At 33.1% G+C, this 11,018-nt stretch overlaps 1 protein-coding gene across 1 annotated transcript in view; it reads left to right on the top strand.

Moving 5' to 3' along the window:
- LOC101897560 (protein boule) overlaps positions 1-11,018 on the top strand; it is a 222,018-nt gene that overhangs the window by 197,627 nt on the left and 13,373 nt on the right. The gene's annotated exons all lie outside the window — the stretch shown is intronic.

The following is an 11,018-nucleotide window of genomic DNA, read 5'->3' as shown; positions in this document are numbered from 1 at the left end:
GAATTGAAAAGTGAGTAACCGCAATCGTCATCGAGTTCTGTTTCGTATAGAGAAACATTTCGATAGCTGTACATTTTTGCATCACCGCACTCGATTGTAATTTACTTTGTCTACTACTTTTTTTTACATTGCTGTAAACATATGGTAATAAGAAATTGGAAGCGAAAGATAATTTCAAAATAAGTTTCGGTGATCAAAATATTTTATTTCTGAGAAATGTATACTTTTTATGTGTTAAATGTTTGTTCGAATTCAGAGGATGAGAACAAAGTGGCATTAATAAGGAAAAATATTCGTGACAAAAGCAGTCTTTTAGCATTGTCTAAACTAGAGTAAGTGATTCTATTTTGAAGTGAGTGCTTCCAACTAATTGTGCTTTTAACATCCATAGATTTGAAAGATTTTAAGTCGGGATGCTCCAACGTAAATTGAGCCAATATCCCTTACTGCTTTGCAGTGACTTTGTTACAGTTTTTTTCGTTTGAAGTGGCTGAGCTGACTGAGCATTCATTTCTTTGATCCGTTTTACTAAATGAAAGTAATATTATAGTTTCTTAAATCTAATTTGACAAAATAGAAAAAAAAAAAACATATTTCCACCAACTTTTTGTTTACATTTTTTCCGCGTAAAAATCACCACATACTTTGTTTTCGATAACACACTACCTAGCGTGTACAACTTCGAGAAGAAACAATTCGATAACGGCTGCAGTGATCCGCGTAAATTTACATCACGATGCCGAAGTACTCGATTTTGACTAAGTTAATTTGGCCACTGACTTTGAGTTATATAAATAAATATTTCCCAAATACATTAAGATACCCATGGTACAATAAGGAGGTAGAACAGCTTCGTAAAACTACAGAAATACAGCCCTGAGGCTATGCCCGCTTTCTGTCAAACTCATTCAAAATTTTATATTTTCATTTTTTCATACTTTTCCTCATATTTTCTCTCAAAAACATGATCCAAACTGTTCAATCTTTCAATTTCATGGCTAAGCTGGTTAATAACTTTAATACGCGAGCCGCAATGTACATGTCTTCAAATCATTGGTTTTGAAAATATTATTTTTCATTTTCAAAACAATAAATACATACACAAAATTGGCAGAAGTCGGGCACACTTAGAAAAAAATTGTAAACAGCTGATAGCTCTACCTTACATTTTTATTTTACCACGAAGATACCAAAAAAGAACAAAATAAATACATAAAAACTATCTTTTTATTCAAAAAAAAAAAAAAAAAATCTCAGCTGTGCTTATTCTAAAACCCCTAGGAAATTTATATTTTACAACATACGCTAAGTTAAAAAGATATGATTAAAAGCTATCCAAAACTTCTAGGTAAGTTGGTCAACAGTCGACTCTCCTGGATATTCCATAGCACAACATGGTTTTTTTTAACGGCAGGTCAGCCTGTTCAAATGTAGCTCTTTTTAGCACTTTTACGTGCTCTACACGGATTTTAGTAAGGCGTAGCAATGCCTCAATACAATATGTTAATTGCTAAACTCAAAAAGATAGGGATACATTCTTGGAATTCATTGTCTGACACAATCTGGCTTTTGCCAAGGTAGCGTAAGGTTGCTAAATGTTTACTTTAGGCAGATGACATAAAACTGTTCTATGAAGTTTGTTCCTTTGCAGATTGCATAAAATTTCAATAAGACATCAACATTTTTTTTAAATAGGTTTCATGTTAATAAACTTTTGTTAAATTTTTCTAAGTGCAAAGAAGTGACTTACACTCACAAGAACCCATTCCCATTGCACAGTGGTCGAGGTTGTATGGGAACAGCGGCCAAAAATACTTCCAGTGCAGATATCAATATGAATCTTTGGATATGGTACATTGATGGGATAAAAATAAAAAATGTGGCAAAATGTCGATATGGTCGAGACATGTTTTGGCATGGTCCCCTTACAACGTACCTCCCGAATAAGGGTTATTTGCCCAATTTTCGTCACATTTCTACACTAGATTGTTCTGTTATTTGACATTTTACGTTTTAAAGAGCTAAAAAATAGTCTTACTGAAGATTATTTGGAACGGCCCGCCTTCAGGTAGAGTCCCCCTGTAAAGGTACCTCCAAAAATAGAAGTATTTTTATACAAATCAATTCCAAATTTGATTATTTTTTTTGTAAACAAAATAGACAATGTTTTTGTAAACAAAATAAACAATTCAATATAAAATTAAATCAAAGTTACTAATGGATATGTATAAATTTCAGTGTTATTCAAGTAAAGCAAATGCAGATTTTAATAATATACATATTTTATTGCTTGGTAACGTTCATAAGATCTGTGTTGGTTGAAACACGAGAATTTTTTCTGGTATGACTTAGTCGAAACATTTTTATATATTTGTTGCCAGACTTCGTGGCCTCACTATAATTCTCCAATCGATACAATGACATATTTTATAATGTCGGGAGCATGTATTAGTTTTATGAACTGTGGGTGTAAGATAGTGTAATGGATATCTATTTTTTAACTGTTTAGCAGTTTCCAGTGTAAAGTCCTTAAATTTTTCGACGTTAATATGGCATCCAGAAGTCAATCCTTGTAACAAATGATGAACACCTCTCATTTACATCTTTATCAATCCAAACAACAAAAACATATTCTATGTCATTAGCACCATAGAATTGACAAAATTGCAGCGAAGTCACTTCAGTATATTGGGCATAACATACAAATCTGACAAAATCTGAAAGTTAAATTAGCACTTCAGGAATCTGAGGCGTGAAAAAAATCATATTGGAGAATTAAGGGGGGAAGAGAACTAAAACTTTAACTGAAATCCAATTTTATTTTCAAAATTAATCTTAAAAGCAACTCAGAACACTGACATCGTCTATATTATACCCAACTACTAAACACACAAATTACTGCACTAAGTCAATAATAAGTCAATACCTTGCTTTTCAATAATTATACCAAGATTTGTCATTTTAAAATGTATGTAATTTTGTAATACAGATCTAGTTTTACTCCACTTTTTCGCTGATCCCACTGAAAAAAGCAACTAACTACATTTTCTCTTTTTTGATGCTATTCTCGAAGTGGGCCGTTAGAATGAAGCCAAGATTATTATGTTTTCTAAAAAGCTTAACCTCTTAAGAGTTCATGTGTACACATTTGATAGTAAATATATGATTTTCATTTTTTGAATTTTAGCTAATGGCAGCGACCACTGTGCATTGTACAGGGTTGCCCATATTCGACGGACCTTTGGGCCCATTCCAATCGACGAGGCTTGTCCGCAGGCAACATTCTTTGCGTCAATTGCGAATAATCCGTTGTAAAGTGGACCGAGCCATGCCCAACTGTTGAGAACGGCGTTTTTGGGATGTTCTTGGAGACCTCTCAGCACTGGCTCGTACGGCAGCGATATTCTCGGCCGATCGCCTTGGCCGACTTTTATATGGCCTCTTCGGATTAGAAAGAGCCTTAGAAGGCGCACTTCTCACATTTTTTAATGTTTTAAAAGCACGTTGAGTTTTCACAATTGACTTCTTCTGTTGAATGTAAATTTCATAGCGCTCGCATGGCGTGTATTGGTTCCTGGTAAAAATCTGCTTGAACTGACGCTTCAAACGCGGTATGTCATTAAGCGATGTGACATCTCTGTCAAAAGTTATGGCGTTGCCAGATGGATCCGTCGAATATGGGCGACCCTGTATATAAATACAGTATACAATTCTGCTACGGATTTCATTATAGAAAACTTAACTAACAATTTGGGTATATTTTTCGTTTAAACATCATATGGAGTATACGATCTCGAAATCTTCGGTTCTTTAAAGTGAATTCTAAGGTGTTCTCAACGAATACATTAAAATACATTTTGGGAGTCTGTTTAGGTTCTATATTGAAGATTTATCAATTATTTGGTATCCATATTACATTGAAGGAATAAACAGAATTGAAAGAATTCAGAAACGTTCTACAAGGTTTGATTTAAGAAGGACTTATAAAGGTGGCGATCGTAAAATGTATAGCATTTTCTGATAGGAGATTACTTTTGCGCCACCTTGTATAATAGCTGATCTGATGATGAGAGCTGCAAAACTACTTATTGAGACTAATATTTCACCCCCTAGCTTACGAGTGAATAGCTCACAACATTCAACAGCTGACTTTATTCAAAAAGGTTTATAGCGCGTTTACTTAAAAAAAATGTACCCGCGTTAATTGACCAATCATAATAAATTTAAAATATGTTTTCTATTGGCAAATTTATTGTCATTGGCCAATTATCAGGATTAATCCGGTATGTAAATGCGCGATAAATGTGGTTTAGTGTAAATTCACTTTTAAGATAAACGAATAGAGAACTAGACGACAAAACACACTATTCGCCCTTACTACCAAATTCGCTGACTACCAAATATAATGTCAAAATCATTATTGTGATTGAAATGATAGAACAAAAAAATAAATAATAGTCAAAAATATTTAAACAATTACATCTGGTTTTTAAAATTTGCAGGAACACCTTGTTATTGCGGCATGGTGTTTTCAAGTCAATTTAATAAATTAGTTGAAGAGTTCCAAATGATTTTAAGGTGCAATGGGAAAATGTTTCCCAAGTGCAAAATCAGTCGCCAAAGAGATCTAGTGATGAAAATAAAATTATATCTAAAGAAAAATAAGTTGTTTGTCAAATTTCTTCGTACAGGTATGGCGGAGCTTAAAATGTAAATTAAAAAAGTAGCCAACATAGCCGAGTATACGCCTCCTGGAGGCGGAATATATAAGCAGTTGACACTCAGACCCTGAAACAAATAAATCCTGTTCAGGGAGTGCAAACCAAACATCAAGAATGAGAGCTTGTAGACATAACATTTGAAACGGACTGGAATTGGAACTGGAACTGGAACCAGCAATCAGTTCTACGCGAAAGTATAAGAGCGCACTTTTGGAAACAATGCCAAATACGTCTGGGTCAAAAAAGACGCCAAATTAAAGTAGAGATGCTGATCTTCTTTATTTGCTTCGCACAGCCAATAACACCAGGGAAATCCATTTTCTCAAGAAATTCTAGTTTGCCTCGAGTTTCATCAGCCTATGTCACTTCGAAGTTTATCTATTGTTGATACATAAAATTATTCTTCAAATAATTTTAATTTTGAAAAATTTGCCTTCTATTGACGAAGGACATTTGTTGATGGATATTTGATCAACTCAAAAAAAAATTATATTTGCTTTTCTTAAACTACTACTCAATTATTATTTCCATTATTTTTTTCAACAATCCTCTTGACCACCAAACCATTTGCTCTTTGCTACTATTGAACAAAAAAAAAAAAAAAAAAAAAAAAAAAATACAACAATTTATTATTTTATACAAACTGTAACTACAACTTGGATAGTTAGTTACAAAACAAATGGAAATGAGTAACATTTTAACTCAACCAACTCAAAATAATTAATGTATTTTTTATTAAACTAAAATTAAAAAATAAACTACAAACACACACCCAGAAACAAAAACAAAAGAAAAAAGTATAATAAAAATACAATTAATTAATAATGACGCTCTTTACGAAGAACGAGAACGAAAAACAATGCAATTTTTGCTAGTATATTTGTTGTTTTTATTATAAGGAATGGAAAAAAAAACTCGAAAAAAAAAAAAACACAAAATAATATTATATTATATTGAATAAGAAAACAAGCAATAATATATTTATATATAAACTATATATACATGTATGTATATTTATCTCATTTAGAATACATATATATACATATATATGAAAAAGAACAAACAAAAACAAAATATTAAATATTGAAAAATAAGACTTTCTTTTTGAAGTACAATTCCGCCGCTTTTGCCAAGAAGTTTTGTGAATTCTTAGCAACGTTGGAATTTTGTTATTTTATGAATTTAAATAAAACAAAACTCATCTGACTAAGTTTTGTGAATGACCGTTCAAATACTGCGGATTATGGAATATAATTTGAAGTCGAGTATTCTTGGCACGAATTTGCGATTTAATGCAAAAAGTTCTGGTTCTGATGTGAGCAATGGTGCGAAACATGCCAGAGTTTTTTGTTGTTCCGAAGAGCTGTTCCTTAAAGGGAATAATTGTCAAAATTTGTTCACTAAGTTATGAGGCGTTAACCGTGATAATTGACCATTCACAATAAAATCGTGAAAGTTTTTCATAGTCATATTTATTGTAATTGGTCAATTATCGGAGTTAACTGGGATAAAGACTGGAATCTAAACGCACTTAAAGCTAGTGGTCAGCTGTTTTCTAGAAGGGACCTGCAAATTTGACCATGGTGAAATCTTTCCGAGATACGTGTTCCATAGGGTGTTACGCTAGATTTTCAAAATCAGTGCAGTTTTCACATCGTGTAAAAATCATTTTATAATTAGCATTTTTGTAGCACGCTTTAAGGCGCGCCCAACAATTTTTAAACTTCAATGAAACTCTATGCCTCACATATACGTATAGTAAATAATTTATAGTAAACTGAAGCATTTTCTATAGTATAAAAATTGTGTGAAGCGCCTTAAAGTATGTTATGAAATGCCTAAAATAAATGTAGATTTACATATGACTTCAACATTATGTGTATGCTAGCCTTTACTGTGATTCCAATCACAAAATGTGTTTTGACTACTCGTCTAGATGATGGCAACAGCTTTTCAGCTTTGGTGTATATTTCTATACTTCTTTTTATACCCTCCCCCGTACTTAGTTTGGAAGATTTCCGGTTTTACACCTCCAAATATTAATTTTCGATCCCACAAAGTATAAATATTCTTGATCAGCATAAAATTCTATGTCGATTAAGCGACGTGCGGACAGTATATGAAAATCACTCTACCTTCCGAACGAAGTAGGTTGATAAAATTTTACTCAGATGTGTGGTAAGTCTGAAGGTCTTTGGCATTTAATATAGGCTACATAGTAGGCCCACGTCTTGCTATAGCGTACCGAGTGTTTGTACCGAGTACCGAGTGTCTGTGTGTTTTAGTCACATTTTAAGCCGAATTTGCTGTAAATTGGCAGCTTGTGTTCCCTTTGTATAAGAAAAATTCTTATATAGGTCTAAGTTTTGGTATAGTCCCCATATAAATGTAACTCCAGATTTTCGGTATTTTGATGACTAAGGGGTGCTGCATCCTATGATAGAAAATTGCTCAAACATGTCCACGTTTTCGTATAACAGGTCCACGTCCCATATAAGGATACCTCTCTACATATATGCGGTATTTTGATGATCTTAGCGACATTATTCACTGAAATTGTTTCAAATTTCGTATTTAAATATCCTAATGGGTACTACCGTCTGTGACAGAAAATTGCCTGTGTAGATCCATACCTTCGTAGGGCCCTCATTATTCGGTATTTTGATGATTTTAACTACTTTTTCCAACAGAATTATCTCAAGCTTGGTATTTTGAGTTCGTAGAGCAGTGCTTATGTCCTTTGAGAGTATCTAATTTGTGTTTTGAGAGGCTCAACGTCTGAAAGTACCCTTAGATACAAATCTTTTAATTGACCAACTTTTTTTTTACTATAAACAAATACGTCTAATTTATTGTAACGGTTAACACATATGTAATCACGTTATAAGAGCCACCCGATGATATAATGAAATCGTTGTTCGTAATATTTCTAAATCACTGACGGAACCTTCATTAAAGTCATGTGTCTTCAGAAATCCTACTCTACGATACTTATTCTGATTAAGCCTGTAGCTACGATATTTGGGGAAATATATCAAATTTATTTTATCGAGATCGGTTAAATTTGGTTATAGCTCCCATATATATCTTCGTCCGATTTGCCTTTTATTGTGCACCAAACGTGGAATATTAGCCCAAATAGAATGGAATTTGGGTCTTACAACGAAATTAAGTCTAGAAACCAGTATGGCTAATTTGGTGGAAATCGGTTCAGTTGTAGGATAGCTCCCATACATATTGTTCATCAGATTTGTTGAATTTGTCCTGCACAGCCGAAATATGGACTCCGTAGTAACGATATTAGGGGAAATATATCAAATACAGCTCAGAAATACCTTTGTCAAATTTTATCGAGATCCGTTCAGATTTAGATATAGCTCTCATATATATCTATCCGATTTTAAGTTAATTGTGCACCAAATGGATAATAAAAGCCCGAATTGAAAAGGCGCAAATGCCTCGACAAATTTAGAAGAAATCGATTCAGAGGAGGATATTCCTCCCATATATTAGTTCCTTTGGACTTTTAATTATTACTATAATCATAGTTCGTATGATTTAATTCTCACAAATTCCCCATTAAAACTTTTATTTGTTATGTGAAGCTCTACTAAATATGCAAAGTGGTATAGGGTATCATAAAGTCCGCCCGCCCGACTTTAAGACTTGCTTTACTGTTTTTTTTTTTTTTTTTTTGTATTTTGCTCCATTTTTCTTTTCAATACTTTGTAAATCCTTGTAACGTACACACATACCCTGAAATATAATTTATTTAAATTGGTTAAGAGAAACCAATTGTTTAGGGTAGGCATCGTATGGTCTGCATATTTAAAATTTTAAAGTAGTTACTTAGCATTTTTAAAATTCCATTTTTCCCCCCAATGGATCGAATCAATCAAACTCCAATTAAGGTATTTCATACAATACGATAGTCCATTAAGATACTTCGTTAAGTCAAGGGAATCTATTGTAAATAATGTAATACCACACGAAATCCATCTCTTAGACCCTAATGAAGGCTATGTCCTTGTACCTCAAAGCTTTAATCAAATTTGAGAAGAAAAAAAGTAACCTCCCCATTCGGAAAAACCACATAGAACATGCAAACCATAAAAAAATAAATAAATACAAAATTGATGATTGGGAAAATATGGATGGATGCTGGGCGAGTATGAAATTTATTTATATGTACACAACTTTATCTATAAGAACAACAATAACAACAATAGAAACTTTTGTATCAACAACAAAACGCCTAATTCCATACACCGATCCATTACCGTAAAAGATGGCAAAGTGATTGATTACAGCCACCTCTGAATAATAGAAGATATTCTAAGGGTTTGTGGGACGTGGGAGATGGAATGGATGGCTGTTAGGGGTAACTTTATGAAGTTATTTTAACAAAATTTTCTCACTTAACTCAATATGTACAAAACATTTGTTTAGATTGTGTGTGTGTGTGTGTGGGATACACATATGCCTCACATATGGAATTTAGACACTTCTGACTGATGACATGTCATTCGAAATCAGTATGAAAACAAAATAATGAATATAATACAATTTAGGCTTTTTGCAATAACTTATTTTACCCAATCCACTCCACTAACCAAGAAAGGCAAACGGAATGTAATTTAATACTTTGGCAGGAATGGCATAACAACATGGAGCAATATTCGGTTGTATGTAAAGTAAAAGGGAGGAGTTAAACTAAAGGGTGGCCCATGTAGAGGTTGCTATTTGGCATTAGGCTTTGTTTCAGAAAAAAAGTTAATTTGTGACGTGAATAGAAGAATATTCTCTAACCCATGCATAGGTTGGCATAGGAATATCATGGATGAAGAACCCTGACAGAGAGTTTCACATTTGCACAAAAGTCACAATTTTGAAATTTGTTTTTTCTTTTTTTTTTTTTAAATAATATGCAAAGGCAATTCTGAATTCATGAATTTCTTGAACCTATTTCATACGACTGGCTCTTGAATTCAAATTTTCTCACAATTTTTTTGTCCTCAAGAACTGACACTACTATAAATATAAAGGCTTCCCGGTAAATTAGATTTCCTTGTGCAAAGTGTTTTAAGTAAATAACATTTTAAATATATTGTCCGTTCGTTTCTTGTGTTTTTGTATATTGAAAAGGTAACGCCTCAAAATAGGCTTCATGTTTACGAATATTTTCGGAAGATTCAGTGTTGCCAAATTATCGACTAAAATTGCAGCTAAATGTAATTGAAAATGGACCAAATGAACCAAATCATTCCAAAGCTCGCAATCATAGCAAAGCAATTGAGGAACACTCATTTTCTGAATCGAACATGACAGCCCTTTTCTGAAATATGGCACCTTGTCGTTTTTTTTCAAATAAAATTTATTTTCACATCTGAAATATTTACATATTTTCGGCGTTATTACGCACGTAAAAGCAGTCCTATATCTTAGGAAGACGAATGTTATTTAACACGCCTTAAGCATCCCTATCTAAAAAAAATTGACAAATTGTATTAAAATTGGTTGCGATTCGAATATAGCTGCCTTATGTATTTTCGGGCGATTTCACGTATTTGATGCACCAAACACGATATGTATGTCCGATTCCAATGAAATTCGGAATGAGAGGCGGAATTTGGTACAAAAATATTTTTTTAAAACTATTTTAAAATTGGTTCCGATTCGGATATAGATTCCGCCGATTTCATATATTTGATGCACCAAACGCGATATGTATGTCCGATTCCAATGAAATTCGAACAGAGAAACAAAATTTGGTACCAAAAAAATGCCAAATTATATTGAAATCGGTTGAGGTATATATATATATATATATGTATTTCTGCCGAATTCAAAAAGTAAATAACTCAGATTCGACAAAATGGGTCTACAAATATTAGAACGTAAAAATCTGTCCTTTAAAACTGTAATTTGTAAAAGGCTACTTTAGGTTGAAAAGAGGAGCGGAAAAATAGTCGCATGTCCTAGTGAACATACATGTACACTTACCGCAAATGCTTAAGCAGCACATTCATTCGACTCTCTGTAATATTCTAGTACTACATTTTATATCCATAGCTGTGCACCAGACTACTGATGCGTATGCCAGAACAGGTATTTTGGTGGTATACACACATTTTAGGCAAGCGTTGAAAATTCCGGCTAAGTTGTGCGAAATGTAGTCCACAACAGGGTATTTCGGTATACAGGAGTTTGTATCAAAAGCGTGTGATTTCTTTGTGCTTCATTTGATTTCCAAGGTAACCTACCGAGAGCAAACAAGAGGAATTCAATTTTATATGA

The sequence above is a fragment of the Musca domestica genome, unplaced genomic scaffold (assembly GCF_030504385.1).
Source record: "Musca domestica strain aabys unplaced genomic scaffold, Musca_domestica.polishedcontigs.V.1.1 9, whole genome shotgun sequence".
NCBI classification, from domain to species: Eukaryota; Metazoa; Arthropoda; class Insecta; order Diptera; family Muscidae; genus Musca; species Musca domestica.
Note: the sequence above shows the minus strand (reverse complement) of the source record. Positions and strands in the feature narration are given on the sequence as shown.